The following is an 18734-nucleotide window of genomic DNA, read 5'->3' as shown; positions in this document are numbered from 1 at the left end:
AAAAGTGCACGCGCATAAAGAAGGGAACTGGGTAGTGAATATCTTCGGTGAGTTTCTTTTTTTTTTTTTTTTCCCCGGGAAGTACATGGAAAGTACGAAACGTGCTACGTTATGATAAGTTGAATCTCGTTAAAAGTTTTCTTTTCACGCTCGCAAGTAGAGGATCTTATCTGCAACTCGACAAACGATGCAGTCGCTCGAAAACGAGCCGCCCTCCGTCCCGTTCGCATTCCGGAGTTTCGTTTTTCGCGGCGACGGCGGCGCGATACTTTCCGGCCTCGGACATTTCGCGATAATCAGATTGCCAGAACGGTCGACGGCTAATCCGCGCTTTCGACCGAATTTCAGAGAATTTATGTTCCTCGTGCCCTCCCCCGAAATCCGACCGACTTCCGCAGCCATTATTGTTATCCTAGGCGTAATCGCACAGTCAAACCGCTAAAGCGCAAACTCCTGATGACTTTGATTATGCGCCTGTATGCCTACACGCGTGCACGTACATACGGATTACGTTTTACACCTGACATACATCGACCGCTGGATTAACTTCGTACAGGATACACATCGCTAACCACGCGGGTTCGCGGGATTGGACTTAACCAATTTTACGTCTAATTAGCGCGGTGATGCATCATGCGCGGATAACGCCGGCGCCATAATAACGTTAAGCATACTTGTAGCGTCAATTAAGACGACGGAAATTTAATCTCGTTCACAATAGTAGGCGCGCGCGCGCGCGCGCGTTAGTACGCGTTTATTCACGCATGTGCGTCTAAAACCGTGCGATTACGCCGGGCAAATGAGTACTCAAAATTCTCGACGGCGTTATCGCGAAGACGATTACTCGAACGTTAATCGCGCGGTTCTTCTTTAAACATTGATTTCACGCGCGATCCGATGCCATTAACGTGCGCTTACGTATTTTACGTTGATCAAACAATTATTTGCGAGTTGTATTAATTACCCGGCTACGCGCCGCTGATCCCGCTAAGGAAATTTAACTACTGTGAAATAGCATGCGAATATAGGTAGAGACTCCGACAAGCAACTAGGGATTCCAAATCTAGTTATGTCCATACATGTACCTATGTCGCTTAGCTCGCGTTTCTCTCTGTCTCTCTTTCTCCATTCCGTGTCGTTGCCGCGATCCCTAATTCTATTAACGGGGCTAGTTCTCTAACTAAAACATTACGTGCAAATGGTTTGACGCATCCATTTCGGAATACGCTCGCATAATTTTGCAAAATCACAGTTGCGCAGGTTCATTAAAAGAATCAATTAATATCACGCCGACATTAATAACGTCACAAAGGGAAAGGAAAGGAGGGAACGTTATTAAACCGTTGTTTATCGTAACGCCCTGCCTGCCGTTAAATTTTAAATATTTATCTGCCGCCTGCGTTTATCGGAGCAACGTTGCGTTTAATAGAAACTACTTTTAATAAGCGAATAAGATATGATACCAGGCGAGATAGTGAATTATTTTCGACGTTATGTTTAACGACCTCGCCGTCCGTGTGCGGGATAAAATTATAATAATCCGCGCGGCGCATGCATACACACACCTACATAATTTTGCTCGCGTAAGTAGATGCCGACAAGAGTACTAGTGCTGATTTGAGCGGCACTCGGAAGGATATGGAATCGTTCTATCTGCAGAGTGCATCGTTGAAACGTGCAGGTACGTACGAATCCGAGCGGGTCAGAGAGTGCAGGACGTCGACGATAGCCTAGCGCGAATAACCCGGCAATGGAAAACGTGGACCACTTAGCAGACTGGCGTAAGGCCAACTGCAATCCCTGCACACCGACGCGTTAAGCCGCCTACCGCGCGTTCCACACCTGGACGGCTCTCGCTGCTAATATATATTATCCGGCATGCGCCCGTCTTAATTTCCGTTTAATCGCGTTGTCCTCGATGCGCTTAAACTAGCGTCGAAATAATTTTTCCCTTTTAAATTTAAACGCCCACTCGCCCACCGACGTCTCGCGCACGAGTATCTCGAAATGCCCCTCGACGTTTTCGCGCATTCTATACGCGCGCATTGCACCCTCGAGAGATTCATTCCTACGTATAACGGGGCTTTATGTCCGTTATAACGAAGGTCGTCAGAAAAGAGAGGTCTTTTTTTTTTTTTTTTCTTAAATTCTTAGCGAGCCGGAACAACGCTTAAATTTGCGCCGAATGGTCTCGTAATGTGTATATCCTTGCAACTCCCACTGCAGGCTTCTGTGATGTCCATTAAAAAATTGTGTGCCACCTCACCTGTTGCATCGAGAACAGGAACCGTCCGACATTTTACTTAATCCAATGGCTAAAGAGCCCGATAGAAGACCTTCGTGTTCAAGCACGCGAACCGTTTAATAATATGCCGTCATCACGGGGCGATATTTTACGCGGGCAAATCTCGCGATCTCATTTATAGAATTTATTGTCTCCGTCCGAGGCGCAGGGGAGAGTGCTATTTTAATGACGTGCATCCACGCGGCTTATTATTTAATGTCATCTATCATTCGCATCGACGCTGGAGATCATTAACTTATGCCAGTCTCGTGTACCAGGCGGCGATAAATTTCTCCGACATTTCGCCTTCATAATTTTCCCTTTATAGGCGCCGTACTTAATCTCAGAGTTTAATCCAGCATCAACGAAATTTTAGTACGTTACTTTCGAGTAATTGATGAGAAACTCCAGCTAACGACACTTCGTCGAAACAAAATTTGATTCGCGCGCTAGTTCGGTGCTTCCTCCAATTTTATTTGCTTATCGCGACCTAATGTTACAAATTATTACAACGTTACGGAACTTCGTGCAGCTCGTTATAAATATTTCGGCGTTCGCCCGCAAAAAGTTAAGAATAAGAATAAGTCCGCGCTTAGTCCGTTCGTATTTAGTTTGTATTTCCTACGTTCCGTCGTTACGAAATCAGAAGCGAAGGTGTTCGCTGTCGCTCGTGCAGCATTTCTCATCTTGTACAGCTTCGCGTTTCTCTTCCGAATTAACTGAGGTCTGGGTGAGCAGATCCGCTCTTTCGCCTCCCTTCAATCAGGCTCTTCCATATTTATATGCGGGCGGGCACTTCCCTTGGAAAATTTTCCGCGAAGTTCAAAACGGACTACATTATCATAATCTTCCGGAAGGTACGACACCGTCGAGAGAGAGGCGGCGGCTTTAACATAATTATTAATCATAATTCGCGAAAGCGGAATTGGAGAGTCTGCTCGGCGGTTTTGCGCGAGGAGTTTCTTTTCGCGTGTCGCAGCGTTTGTAATTAGAGCCCGGACGTATAAAACACGTAATTTATTTAAATCGCGTAATTAAGATAAATCGAAAGATACACCCTTCCCTCTCGATGATAGTTCCGAAGCTCTTTTATTCTGCCCTCCCCTTGACTCCATTCTCCATCCCCTCGCGTAAATACACGGTGGCGTAGCTTGTTGCCATACTGCTTCTCTTTACGTCCTGTTCAATACCTTTTCAGAATGCCAGTAACTGTAGTGCACGTCTAAAACAGGTACTAACCGAAATGGTCTCCACTAAAGAGAAACGCGCATTCTCGCTTTATGGTTATACCGTACCATATAATGGCGCGCGAGCAAACATGCAAAGCCCGCAATGAACAATTTTTCACGTTGGAAAACACGCCGCGCGACATTACACGCGGCTGTAAAGTTTGCCGTGCCGCAACGGCGGCGATATAATATCCATGTAATATCATCGATTACACAAATTCGTTAGACTCGCTGCAATTTATCCGGCCTGGGTGATTTGTTTACCGATCGTGTACAAATAATTTGATCGACTCTATCGAAAAATCAAATATATCCCTTTCAGAACGTCATATCCTATTTTTTTTTTATTAAAAAAATCTTTTTTTAATTTATTTAAAAAAATCCAGGCAAAAACGGTGCTTTCACCGAGTCGTTCTCGATCTCGAGGCAAGAAACAGGCTACGATTTTAACGCGAGGTCCTTTTGATTCTTCGATCGATCCGAAATATTACATTTAAATCGAAAGTGAAAAATCGATAGCCCGGGGGGAAAGGGGTGAGAGGCGAGCGCGAGCCTACGTGCCGCTAGGTATATTCCCCCACTACTCCCACTCCCGCTTTGTCCTTCTCCAGCGGTCGCGCGAAGCACACGTACTCACTACGCAATGTACAGCAGCCACGTGTGTCCGTGCCGGAAATAATACTCATTTGCGTTTAACGAAAACCTTGCGACACGAGAACTATCTTCTCCTCTCCATTCTCCGTGTGAGGAGAGCACTTGTGGCTACTTCTTTCTTTAATGTAAGCTACACATCCTTACTTATACGCTCATCTCTCTGAGGTGATCTTTCTATTTCAGAAGTGCTGTATAGACTCGCGCGATTCTAATAAATTATCCGGGTTTTTGTTGCAGATAACCAGTGCGAGGACGAAGTTTAAACAGTCTAAGAAGAAGCTGGTCACTCTAACGCAAGGCCTGATGATCTGAGAGGAGGAGGAGGCCTCGGAAAGGCATCGGGCATCAACGGAGCAACCCCAGAGGTAAGAATTAATTTTTTGAAACACGAAACTAATAGCTTGCCGACTAAATACTTGTAGCATCTCTACAATTTAATTTTATATTTTTTTTGTTGCAGATCGACGCAGCTGCAGCCACCGCCGTGAACGAAAGTGTCGTCACCGCCGATATTAATAATTACACGAACCGCAGCCGGTTCGTCGGTCGTTTCGGGAGTGCCGTTAGTTACCGGACGTTTTTTTGACGATTATTTTTTTACGGGAGTGCCGAAAAATTACGTGCGAAAGTGTTAAGTAATTTTCGCGATTGTAAAATCACGGTCGGGGTGTTCGCGAGTGACTTGTGCGCGGAAGGATGACTCGACACGCAAACTGAGAGGAGGAGCAGGCCCGGGACGGGCATCCTGCATCGGCGGAGCAACTTTTAGGTAAGAATTAACTCTTTAAATAAAATCTTTATTAAAAAAAAAACTTTTACCTTTTTTTTTATATATTAATTTTATTTGCTATACTGTCATGTCTACATTAATATTTTCCGTTTTATGTTACAGTCACCGGCAGAAATCTTCAACTCCGCTGAAGCTCATGCAGATTGGTAAGTCGCATGACTTTTTTTCCGTAGTTTGCAATTGGTGTTTCTTAAAAAAATAGCGCGCGCAAAAAATCTAGTACGTAACATAAATCACATGCAATTATTCGCGGCGATCGACGACAAATAATTAAAAAATCAAACTAACTTATTATTATTTTTTTATTTCGCATCTTGTCTCAAACAATTAATATTCGAGATAAAGCGCACAAGCGAAAACGCGACGGTATGCGCAGCGGCGGCGCTAATTTTATTCTAAATCCGCGGACGCGTAGTTAGTCAAACGAGTTATTATCGGAACCGGGGAAAGAGGCAAATACTCGTGTACCTATCTAGTAAACACTGAGAGAAGATTACGCTGGTACGCCACCGTTGAGCTAATAATACAACGACGCGGCGGCAGCCGATGCCTCGTCGCAACCCAACCCTTTCATTGTTATTATCTTAATACGATAGTGTAAGGTCTAGTACCGTCTGACCCGCTCTCAGTTTAACGAGATTAGCATAATACCGCGAAGCCCTCCTCAGAAGTCTGGCCCCATACCTGTTACCTTCCGCTCTCGTGAACCCCGCCACCCGTCCCGCCACTCACGTCTGACAGGGACTCATCGTCGGAGTTGCGCACCTATTCACCTGTCGGCAAGGGTTACGTGGCCGGTTGATTCAAGTGAAAAGCGGACGCGTTTGATGCGGAGAATGATTTATATCAAAAACTAGACCAAAACGCGCGGGCTACATCGCGACGGATAAAGGATCGCCATTAAATAAGCATCAACTTTATACTTGTCTCCCTATATTAAGAAAAATGCGCGCTCGCGAATATTAATCAATTTATTTAAATTGTACATTTAATGACGATTTATTACAAAAGTACCCGACAAACGTATTATTTTCCTCGAGCTGTTGTTATTTGCCCGGGTATTAACTGTTATGAAAAAGTTTCTGTGTATTAACGAGAGAACGGTGGGTACAAGATGAATGAGCCCGTTGCATCGCCCGCACGAAATACATCCTCCGAGTACTAGGTCATAGCATTGCTTAAATTATTCATGGCTTGTGGGACACTTTGCTGAAATTAGCATGCTGGCCATAATGTTAATGAATTTTTCAAAGCGAGGCGAGTTCAAAGCGCACGCAAAACATGACCACGCGTAATTGGATCCCCTTAGTTCTAAAATAGTAACGAACCTTCGAAATATAAGAAATCGTTTCTTCCTCTTTCCCTCTCGATCGAAAAAAATTTCTCGATAACAGGCAATCTCCCCATTTTTCTTCTAACTCCGTTACGTCAGATCAAACGTATAAAATAATTTTTGTAAAGTTTAATGCAGACAATAAAAGCACTAGAATTATTACTTTTATGTGACAGATGTGAGAACTAGCGGCTCGTGATAAATACTTCATCTCGCAGCAAGCAAAATAATACTTTTTCCTTCGTGAAAAACGTCTTTAACAAAAATACGCGGTGTTCCGCCCTCCAACTAACATCGCGTTATAAAACTCATTAAAACAGAACAGTAGTTACATCCGTGATATTAAATATAAAATCTACAAACGTTGTTATCCGCTTGAAAAATAATATTTTACTAAAGATGTTACCGAGTAGGTGTGTAAAAAAAAAAAACAGAATAAGAAGAAGAAAAATAATTATTTTACACGAACTGTTGTTAATTCGTTTATAAATTTTGATGCACAAATATAAATGTAGTTTGCGGGATACGCAATTTATCGTATATTTATGAATAATAAATTCATCGTGAAGCTCGTGGAAGATTTTATAGCGAAAGCAACGTTCCCTTCCTGCAATTTACTCAACCGAATTTGCGTAACCACGTAAACGCTATCCATCTCGGAGAATAAAATGCCAATTTATTACAACGCGCTTGCCCCGACGTCCCCTAACGCAAGAAGGTTGTTGCAATCTTAATAAGTTTATAATAATGGTGTTAATAATGACACGGTAATGTGCGAACCCCAGGGCATCTTGTTACAAGAAGGGAGTGTAGTTTTCCCAAGTTGTAATAACGGCGATTTAAAAATGTATACAATGCCGCGTTGAAGTTTTCTTGCGCAACAAAAAATATGCGATTAATATGAATATGCATAATTAATGAAAGGACACGTAAGCGAAGTGTTTTTACATTAAATATTTCTTGCGCATATTTTTTTTAACGCAGAGATCTAATTAATTAATGTCCCTTTTCTCTCAATCTCTCTTTCTCATATCTTCTTTTTATTCCTTGCATCATTTCCGTCTTTGATTGCATTTGACCTCTTACGTATACTTGACCTTTTAATTCAGCCGACTATTCTTATGTGCAGTTCGTTAGCGTGTTAAATAGAGCAGATGCAACTCGTTTCTTTTCACGGTAACTATTAAAGCAGCCGTTCCGAAATCGTCCCTCGTTCAAGTAAGATTAAATTCTCAGAGTTAATCGTCTCGACAGACTCTTAATTCGCCAACTTGATTCGCAAGCTTCTCGAGAGCGGCATAGAAAACGTCTTTCAGTCCTTTAATCATACCGGCGTAAATAACTACGGATAGATAAATTTTGTACACCGCTACGGAAAGTATAAAGATAAAATCGAGTATCTGAAATTTGTTATCCTTGAAGGGGGATAATTTTACTTTATTCAACTATTTAATTTCGACGTCTCGTATTTAAATTTATTCAATTTGAAATATTTTCAATAATTTGTCTAATAAAAAACATATTACATTCGCTGTGGTTTTTTTCAATGGATACGTCGAACGGGTAGATCAAAATTGAAATATTTTGAATATTGATAGTACAAATAAAAAAAAAATGAATACAAAAATTGAAAAGTCAATGACATATATTTGGCACACATTGATTTTTACTTACATGTCAGGGACTTTTTGATAGCAAAAGCTTCGAATGTACATTTCCGATTTTATCTTTCCCTTTCAAATTTAACACATCATTTCGCGTGCGATTCTCACGAATAAAGATTGGCGAGGGGCCCGTCTCCTCCCTTTCTTTGACAGTGACAGTCGATTTAAGGATTTGCCCGGACTAGACGTCGGCGCGGAAGAAGGGGAGAAAAAAAAAAAAAAGTTATCGGAGGAGAAACAGATACTTTGACGGAGCGAAGGCTGGAAGCCGGGGTAAAGAGGTCCTCTTGCCGCCTTCAGGAGGCGAACAGAGAAAAGAGTGTACTCGACTTTAAGTACTTTTCAGATGTAAAAGCCGCTTAATGCAAAATTATCTTTAAACAAAATATGACGGAAAATATTAACGTGATAGCGATATTTTTAAATTATTATAAATTCATCGAAAATTAAATTAAAAAAAAAAAGAGCGAAAAGCCACGTTGATTGAGTTATTTTTTATTATTTTTCACGAATCAACGCAAAAAAATATGCAACATGCAACGTGCATTGGGAATATTAGCGCGGGCAAATTCTGCAAGCGAAATGATTGTACTCTGCTCGATTTCGAACGGTGTACGTATCGTACGATATCGTCACCGAATTATCAACGACAATACTTTAGTGAGGAAGAGTGCCGCCATATGTTCGGTGTCACGCGACATCGACTCCTACTTCCGTTCATCGATTATTTACCCTCCCAGAACAGTTCTCGTGCGGAGAATCCATGAATGTCGTGCGGCCGTCATACACGAGCAGTTTTTGGCATGTTGAAGTGCCGCGCGATATCTAAATATGAAAATATTCTCACTACGTTCGTGATATTAACCTACTTCTTTTCGATTTTCTTTTTCGCTGCGCGTCGTACTTGCATTATAAAGAAACTTGAAACATTTGGAAGCAAGATGTCGATACGTGGTGCCATAATGTCACACGTACGTAAATATATTGAAGTTTTAAAAAATATTAGAGGCGCGACCGTGGCGGCAAATAATTCTTTTGCTTTTAAACTACATTTTGTACGTACATAACTTATATATTTCTCTGTATACGTATACACTGATCTTTTGGTAATCGGGGACCTCCAAGGAAACTCGCGACAGATAATTATCCACCTGTCTGAATTATCATCTTTTCCGAAGCGAGGGAATACGGCTCCCTCTTAATCTTCCGCCGGGCGAAAGTGAAAATCGATCCGACAGACGCGTCTGCGTGTTCATTGGCCCACTTTCCTTTTTCCCCTACGAAATGTTTTTTTTTTTTTTTCCGGGATTCGGTGGAAAGCCGGTCGCCGTCGGCAGTGTGCCGAAGTGGGTGACGTATTGCTTATCCGAGATGATCGACAAGGTGCCACTCGAAGCGAGAAGCCGCGGATACCCCGCGGCGAGTTGTGCTAGGACCTAAACGATAGATTTCGGTACGACAACAGGCGGCTAATTTCCGCGAGTTTCTTTTTTTTTTACGGGCTTTTGCCTCCGGCTGACGGGGGAGGAAAGAGAGAGACAGAGAAATGAGATTTAGCCTCGGGTGGTTCCTCTTTATAACGAAGACCGATGATAGTTGGGGCTTGGCCCGGAACCCGGGCGAAATGGCGAGGGTGCCGAGAGAAAGGGGGTGTCGTAAGTTGTCGGTTGGCATACCCGGCGAGGCTACCGGGTGAGGGCCATTCATTCTGATTAGATGCGGTCTCCCACGGGGACAAGTAGGGAATCTCTCGCTCGACATGCAAGAATTATTCCCAGAATACTGAAAAAAGCATGGGTCGCGGCGCAAGCTGGTCTCGATTGTCATAACGCGTACAAGCGTTCCCTACTGATTTGCCGATTGCCGTGACACGAGTCAGTTTTCACGTCTGCGAGAGAACGCGGCGCTATTCTTCGCGACTTAGAATGCCAGCTTTTTAGGAAATTAAATTACTTTTCTGTAAATTATTCGACTTATAAAGCTTTGAGTGAAATATATCCCCGAACTTTGAGCAGCGTGCCATTACTATAATTCACTGAGTTCGCTTCCATATTTTATCGAGTTAAGAAATTCGGGTGGGCGCGCGCCCCTTCTAATAACTTAGATATTCCCTCGCGATAATTGTAATAACAAAGGATCCCGTATTTGAGAATCGGTAAAGGTCCCGTATTATAACTTTTGGTTTTAAGCGCCTCGTGCAGGCGTCGTTGAACTCGGAGGGGATCGGTGCAAGACGTCGTCTGCGCGTCAAGAGGCCTTTCCGCGTCCTTTCGCGACTTCCACTTTCGCGGTTGCACGCTCACCGGCGGCAGCTCTTGAAAAACAATAACGTATCGTTGACTTTGAATTTTCCGCGATAGCGGCTCGGCGTTATTTCGCTCCCGCGAGTGTTATGGGGCTGAGTTTTCGACCGTATTATTTCCCCTGCGGCACGTTCCACCGCTTCTTCCACCGCCTGCGATATCAAAAAGGAGGAACGGAGAGGAAAAGGAGCAAACGAGGCTGTGCGAGCGCCGTCGCCAGGGCGAACTTTCAGTCGCGACTTTCTCGCTTGTTTGCCGGGGAGTCGCGAGCGAGACGGAGGAGGCGGAAGCGAAAATACAAGAACTAAACCGAGCGGGAGACGTTAACTTTTTGGCACTTTCAAGTTTGATGGGATTTTCCTCTCTTCCTTTCGCTCTTCAGGGCCCCAAGTTTTTTTTTTTTTCTCAACCCTCTGCTCTTTAAGATGCCTATCTCTCGACGCGATATTAGCACGGAGGCTGCGCGCAGGACCCGTCTCTCTCTTCGCAGTTTCTCGCGGTCGCGCGATTCCGAGATCGGGAAAACCGCGGTCGAGAGCCTGCTACTCGGTTTACAGAATTCCGTAATCAGGTAACGCGAATCCCCATTCTGTGATGAACATTATAGAGATATTTCACGTAATATAAACATGATGATACTAATTTATTGTATCTCCTGATACGTGCTCATTAGCACATAGCTCGTTGAAACCTCTCTCATGAATTCTAATGAAAAATGTACGTGATGCATACGCCACGTAAGCGCGCCCCGTGCGCTTAATCCGGCATAAACGAATTGCGACAGCGCTCGTGCGAGCGCCGATACAGTGCTGATTTATATACAGAAATTTGTTATGCTGATTACCGCAGAGCGATCATTTCAGCTGAGGAATCGCCGCGCTGAAACGCCCGTTTGTTTAATCGCCAATGAATTACCACGATTTTTGCGCGCGCCGCATACAAATGATACCTAAAATATAATATCGCATCCCTGTACAAATGAACAATATCGATTTATATACATATGTAAATTAATCGGATAATCCAAATCGCGATAAACTATTTATCGTGCCGTCCGAATATCACGAGAGCGTAAAACTCTATCGTGGGGGGTTAACTTTCCGCGGAAAATTTCAAGTTCTCGCTCGATCCACTTTTACCACGACCGATTATTGCGTAAAATAATAACTCGCGTTTGGTTATGTTCTTATGATTCGATTAGCCGTGATTAATCTCCCGAGTATGTGAATGCATTTGCGGTAGCGGTGCGCTCAATGAAAGTTATTCAATTCACGCCGAGAACAATGGTGCAGAAATATTCAAGATAAACCCGCCCGCGTCGCCATCAAAAACGCATCGGTGAATTACAAGATTTCCTCGTCGCGAATATCGGGGTGCGCGGATCAAAAAATCGCGAGAAATCCCGGCCCACTGTCCGCGGGGTCCATAAAAAAAAAAAAAAAAAAAAAAAAAAAAAAAAAAAAAAAAAATTTGTAGTCCTATTATCGCAATTTCAGTGTATCCTCCCGTCTCTTGTGCATAACGCTTGGGACACGGTGCATACACGCACAAGAACGCGCTGGCAAAAAAATTCCGCGAAATGCAATGGAAATTGGCGGAGGTGTGGTGATGCAGTAAACAATACACGTTTCTAACAAACTCTCCGCGCGCTCGTGCGCTTTTATGTTTTATTCCGCGCCCGCGTTCTGACGGAAAATTTAATACCACGGCCGCTGCAAACGACGCGCGTCGCTATGTACGAAATGTTTGCACGAAATCCGACTGGAGCGCACGTCGCCAATATATCGGCCGCGAAGCGATCCGACGGCAGCTCCAGCGGCAAAATCACCATCGCAACACGTTTCCTCTCACCTTTGCTCGCCTCCCCGTGGCTTTCTGCTTGCCTCGAACTTAGTTTAGAAATAGGCACGAGACTCGTTCTACCTCCCCGTTGAAAGCTCTCATTATTAAGTAAAAACCCGCGCTTTCGTCGATCGCTCTGTACAGCTCTTTCTCTCTCTCTCGTATCTCTTTTCGCTGTTAAATATAACTGTACGTAGATACCTTTTCCACAACGATTACTTCGATCGAATACTTTCGGTTATAAATATCAGAAAACTCGCGAGTATGCGCATATATAGTTACTTGATCGAATTCTTTTGAACTTTGTACGAATTTCCTCATTTACTTAATTTTTTAATTGTACACGAAATACGGTACAATTACTAGACGCCAGTTTCTATTACTTCATCTTCCGGTCAAGACCGGAAGACTAAAGTGAACGCAGAGTCGCTATTGTAAAATTTTTTAACACTTACCAAAGTATTTTCTGTTTATCCGCAACGGACGAATGTAATCTGAAAATTAATAATATCATTTAAGTATAAAGAAATCCAAAAAACATTAAAAGAAATATTTTTTTTTTATTTTGATAAAACGAGAATAATTTCGAGCATTTTCAATCCCGCATTTAAATTCCATAGTTTCCCTCGTCACGTGTGCTATAGCCGTTAATACGATTCGCGTTTCGCACCATTGTCACCCCTTATACCCTCGGAACGAATGGCGCCATTAGAACGAAGCTGCGAACCGCGCGGCATAACTTCGTTTTTATGGAATAATGAGATTCCGCCGAAACTCAATGTATACTTGATCATCAGTTCACCGATGGGAAACTGCCGCCAGTGTTGCACTTTGTGACTGCTCTGTCGTATTTTATCCCCAGAGTCAGTATTTCCGTTCTATATTTTCTATTTTTTCTTTTTTTTACTTGCGCGCATTTTCATATAGACGTACACAATAATGTACGTACGCGAATAAAAGCGCTTACCAGAAAAAAAAAAAAGTATTTCTATGTGTCGGAAATCGCAAATATACTGCTTACAATTAGCGACATGCAGTTTATCTCTTCCTTATTGTATCTCGACATAGAGCACAGGAAAATATCCTGCTAGATACACCGTAACATTGCTTCACGCACAGTCCGCGAGCATTTTCGGCTACGTTTCGGTACATTTTTAAACCTGCTTTTTCCGCGTTATGAAAGATTAATACCACGCGGCGGTCAGTACAGCAATTGTAACTCAAAAAATGTAATATATATCATGCATTTATAATTTGCATTCTGGTTGAATTTCTTCTCTACGCAATGCGTGTAAACAAATAGAAAAAAATTTTTTGTTTCAGCGTTATTCGCGAAAATATCTCTGTTGCTATTACCACGTAATCATGCTTGCTGTATTAACGAAATATTCAGTTAATTGATATTCCTAATTAGCTAAACACAATTGATAATGAAATATACACAAGAAATTATAGGTTATTCGGTGTTAAATGCGATTAACGTTATTATTCTGTATTATTTTGCAAAATGCAAATGTAAATTACAATGGCGTTGAAATTATTATTATTATTATTAACGTTATAAAGATATATTAATATTATCATTATAGTGATAATTGTTAATCGTTGCAAATCAAGTATTTTTTTTATTCTCCTCGTAAAGTAAATGAAGAACAATACGCGGAAAGATAGAAAAATTAATAATGAATTGCAAATTTGACTTTCTAATTAGTGAGGTGAGTGCGAGAAGTAATCAAGTTCGCTACAAATTTCAAACGAATATTTCCTGTCAGATTTTTATCACAGTTTTTTACCAATCGGCGGCGAATACTCGTTTCACAGTTGACAGAGAACGATTATAATCCACACGATGTTCTACCGCGTGTTTGACGCGAGAATAATATCCCGTTATTGAAAAATATGTAAAATCGATTGCTAGAAATTCTTTAAACGCATATTGAAAAGCGCGCATTTTAGGATACATCTGGCATAACAATCTATTTTCTGTACGTTTTAAAATATCATTTTAATGTAGACAACATTCGGGCAATGTAATAATCTGTCGGCGTTGTTATCGCACAGGATTTTTAATGAACGAGTTAACCGAACCTGCATTGGTATTTTTTTTTATTACGTGCATATTAGTTACGCTTTACTTTGTCTTTGCACTTAAAAAAAAAAGAAAAAAAGATCCAAGAATATTCAGCGGAATTGCCGCAGACACATTTAAGACCGCGCTTAAATCTGCCTTCCGGCTAGCTGAAGACTCGTTTGTTGCGCCGGTGACGTACAAGCGTTAGAGAGTCATATGATACATGTTCCTGTGCGCGAACACATAAAATTCCGGCGTACTTGAAGCGCGCAAGAAAAGCGCCATTAGACATTCTTTACCAGGTTCTTTTCACTCGCCCTCGGTACCACGAGTATCAAAGTTAAGGCTTCGGCAGATTGTCTATCTTGAGCACCGGAAAACGATGAGCTGAATAGAAGCGAAGTAATACTAAAACGAAGAATTCGCACGGGACGTTCGTTCCATTGTCATGCATATTTTATGAATAATTTCGAAGCTACCCCGCTTTATGCTATGTTTGTTGAGGAAATGGAAGAGATCAAGATAAATACATAGAAAAATGTCTGACTCATTCGAATACAGAAGAAGAAAATTCGCTGAAGGAAAACGGGAGATCTAAGATTGTTACGGTTCTTTCTAATATATTTCCTTGCATATATAATAGCATAAATATATGTAAAATTATTACAAGGGTGGCATTTGTATGATTATTTCTGCGCAAAAAAAAACAAAAACAAAAAAAAAAAGAACAAAAAGAAAAAAGGATTTTAATTTAAGTGTTGCTTGTATAGAATTATATAAAAGAAGAGTACGATGTTATGTATATTTATGGCTATTATACCGTCTACAAAATGTCAGCGGGAACGAGATACGCGAAATGTAAAATAAAGAAAAGCGTCTAGCGCCGTGTAATTTCTTGGAGCCACGTGGTATTTTACAATCCACAACCGCTGGCCTGTAAAGCTAATTTTCTCAAATTCATCAACGCATTATATTTTTTACTTTTATCCACGGCGGGCGGGGAAAAAAAAAAGAAAAAGAAACGGATTACACATCTCTCACACGGGATATTTTCCTTTTTCTGTCTGTACCGTCGGGAACGTGAGAATTAGAACGTGCACGTACCCCGCGCGGGGGTGGGAAAGCTGATGAGTGGAATAAAACGTAAGTAGCGAGTGAAGAATCGCGCGGAAGGTAGAATTTCTTTCTTCCTCGTCATGTACGTGGTATGAATATACCATCGCAAACTCTTCATTACTCGTCTTCCAGAGAAATCGCGCAAATTTTAAAAAGAAAGACACTCGCGTCTATCCGACAACTTTAATCAGAGTCGCGCATTTTAAATATCACATCTCTAAATTATGAGAACTGCGTGTGCAACAGCATTCTGTAAAAGAATATCCGTATGCGTACTTTAACGAGAGGATAGCGAGCGAAGAAAAAGTGAATTATACCGTTCTAACTGTTAAACGGAAAGGAATTGTATAAGTATTATAATATCGAACGCATTTTGATATGGAAATGGGTTTTAATATCTCTTGCTGAAGTCGTTTCCGCTCGCCTTCGATGTGGAAGGGCGAAAGAATTGGGGCGTGAAGATCCCGTCCGCTTTGAAGGGTGCAGAAACACCCTGTGACATCTCTGCACGAGAGCGTCTCGAACAGGGATGTAATTCCACACCTCCAATAAGAAATAGCGTGGTTTTAAGATACGCGTTATCTTCTAATCAAAAGAAACGTGCGAACAAATCGTATCGTGGTCAACGGACTTGCGCGCGAAAAATATGTAGAAAGGTATCTCGCAGTACAAACAACGGAATAATTTTCCTTCGGATGCATATTGGAATCGCGAGCGCGGCGCTTTCAGAAGGTTAGCATCCAGAATCCTCTGTCGGGGATCGCGGTACGAGCCGCGCGGCACCTGAGAAAGGGATATCGGTCGTAGTATCGAGCGGACTGCGGCGGAAAATGCGCGACGGAAAATAAGGCGGAGTTCACGAAATGAAAAAGAAGGAAGACGAATTCTCGCCGGTACGTGCCCCGCGTCCATCCATCACGGGCTGACAACTGGTGTAGCCCAGGCTGCCACCACTCCATCGTTCCGCGTTTAGATTATCTGTACGCCGTTGTTCCTCGGCTGTTGTGCACGAACGCGGCCGCGCCGCCGCTTCATCTCGTTATATTTTCCGTCTTAATTCCGAGGTGAGCGACGAGAAATAATGCGAGATAACGTAGGCGGACTACCCGTGGCTTAGAAATTATTATGTAGGATAATCTGTAACGGGAAAGGGAAGAAGATAGATTGAAAATGGGAAGAGGAGCGGGAAAGAGAGAGAGAGAGAGAGAGAGAGAGAGCGTGTTCTTCACGTACTCAGTGCGAGCTTAAAAGCTACGAAGCCTTTCGACTACTGTACGCCGCCGAAATATACCTGAGCTTTTATCGAATGGCCGGAACGAGCTCGCGGTAAAGTTCGTTTCGGTTGAATGTTTCTATTCAAATTCCATTTCCGGGCTTGTATTACTTATTCGTGCGCAAAACCCGCGGCGCTGGTTTCCTTATTGAAAATATTTGTTGTTTCAAATGAAATTTCCAAATGCGCGACTGATAAAATTCTCGAGCAAACGTTAAATCTTGCAAATTTACCTCGCAAACTAGAGACGCGGTATTATTACGTATTTATAACCGATGCGTTGAAATTGCGTGATTTATTAATAATAATAAATGGTTACCTCAGCAGAAACAAAAATATTTCTGCATGGGACGCTTTATCTCCCGCGAATTATTCTCGGCAGACGAACATTTCATTTCATTTCATTTGAATTATACTAATAATGTACATTTATTTATAAAGTATCCGCTGCGGAATATTTATGCTTAACGAAATGAAAATGTTCGGTCTATCCGCAACGATACGTGCATATGACAAAACGCTCTCACGCACTTTGCATTTATGTCCTATCACGTTTATTTATTTATTTTAAACATGCAAAAACCTTTTCCGGCTTAAAAGCAACGGTGAAAGCCATCAGCCGCAGGTAATAGCTTTGCACGCTGGCTTTCGAGATCCTGTCGATTACAGCACATCTGCGCTCACTATTGTAGTATACTCGCGGTAACTTTTCTGAATATTTTATCTATAACAAGTTGAAATTACAATTCATAATATTTTGCACGGTGTTTGTATCTTTTGGATGCAAAATGCGGCGAGGGTTTAATGAAGTTACAGTGCTCGCGAATCGTCGCCAAATTGCGTCCACGCGTTTGCTTGCGCGCATTTGAAAAATTTTTCATACACGAGTCGATGGATTCGCCGGCGAATCGCGTGCCCTTCGCCGTCGAGAAATAACCGCGAATCTTTCTGCGTTTCTGATTTAGTTCGCCGGCAGCGCGTAATGAGCGTTGCTGCAATTCATTTGCCGAGTAAGCGGGTGTATTCCAGGTAAATGAATTACATTACCCCGGGATTATGTCGTGAAATATACCGCGTAAGAAAATTATGAAAAGATGCCCACGGCCGCCGGCGCAGATGCGCGAGTAAATCGAAATACGCCGCCGCGCGCGGGATAAAATTGTGTGCTAAATTTATAGCCCTGAATTGATAGCGAGACAAGGGCGTCCCTTCGAAAGATCCGCCGCGATACGCGGCGGCCACGACGGCGGAGCTTCCACGCTTAAAACTGGGAAAGGCATCGACCGTAAATATGGCTTACGGGGCTCAAAACGTAAAATAATGAGATATTCTGGTTAATATTTATAAGCGAATATGTGCGGCCCCCTTGACTTTCGTGCCACGGTAATAGACGTAAAATCACACGGGTCGCTTAAGCTTTCAAAAATTAAATAGTCTTGGCATTAACGTTCATAAAACACGACGAACAATGCCGATTCCTTTCGAAAATTTTTAACTCCCTCCCCTTTTTTTTTTTGTTTCAACTTCTTCCATTGAAACACTTTGAATTTTCAATTCCATTGTGTAATCCGAATATGAACAATACGAGCGCTACCTTTTAATATATTTTATATTCGAATAGTTGAAGTTAACGCAAGCAGCGTCATATCAATCCACCGGGCGTATTTTTCAAAGTTATGATACCGCAGATGTTTTCTTCGTTGATTTAATTAAAAAGCGTCGTTATTATTTACGGAGCGTCCCGTGATCGCACTACTTTGGCAATACACATTTATCACATGCGCTTGTGCTCGCACGTGAGACTTGACTTGAATTTAATTCTAAAATAACTCACCAATGGTTGCAAAACTATTTTATTTCAGTATTATTTTTCGAAACTATCGATTTTAGAAATACGTAAAATTCGGGGAATTATTTATAGATTTTTATTTCGCGAAATTTTAAATATTTTAGCACGTTTAGGAACTTTTTAATTAGTCACGTGGAAGCTAAAATACAATGTTACATCAATGTGAAATACGCATTTAAAAAAAAGCCGGGGTCGCTATTTCGCTCGCGTTCAGACGATCTGTGCTTTTCATGCGCGAGATTGAGGCGTGTCCACTATACAAATAGGGCGGAATGATGGATATGATAAGCTGTCCAGATAGCGGACGAGGGTTATTTTCAATACAT

At 42.1% G+C, this 18734-nt stretch overlaps 1 protein-coding gene across 2 annotated transcripts in view; it reads right to left on the bottom strand.

The window, feature by feature from the left end:
* Sema2a (Semaphorin 2a) overlaps positions 1-18734 on the bottom strand; it is a 339187-nt gene that overhangs the window by 260220 nt on the left and 60233 nt on the right. The window contains exon 4 of one of the 2 annotated variants that reach the window (XM_070665271.1): positions 12555-12593. The gene's annotated coding sequence lies outside the window, so the exon portion shown is untranslated. Of the gene's footprint in view, positions 1-12552; positions 12594-18734 lie in introns of both variants that reach the window. The other variant, XM_070665272.1, reaches the window with a different exon arrangement.

Source organism: Cardiocondyla obscurior, linkage group LG13 (genome assembly GCF_019399895.1).
Source record: "Cardiocondyla obscurior isolate alpha-2009 linkage group LG13, Cobs3.1, whole genome shotgun sequence".
Classification (NCBI taxonomy): Eukaryota; Metazoa; Arthropoda; class Insecta; order Hymenoptera; family Formicidae; genus Cardiocondyla; species Cardiocondyla obscurior.
The sequence above is the reverse complement of the archived record's forward strand: the minus strand, read 5'-3'. Positions and strand labels throughout refer to the sequence as shown.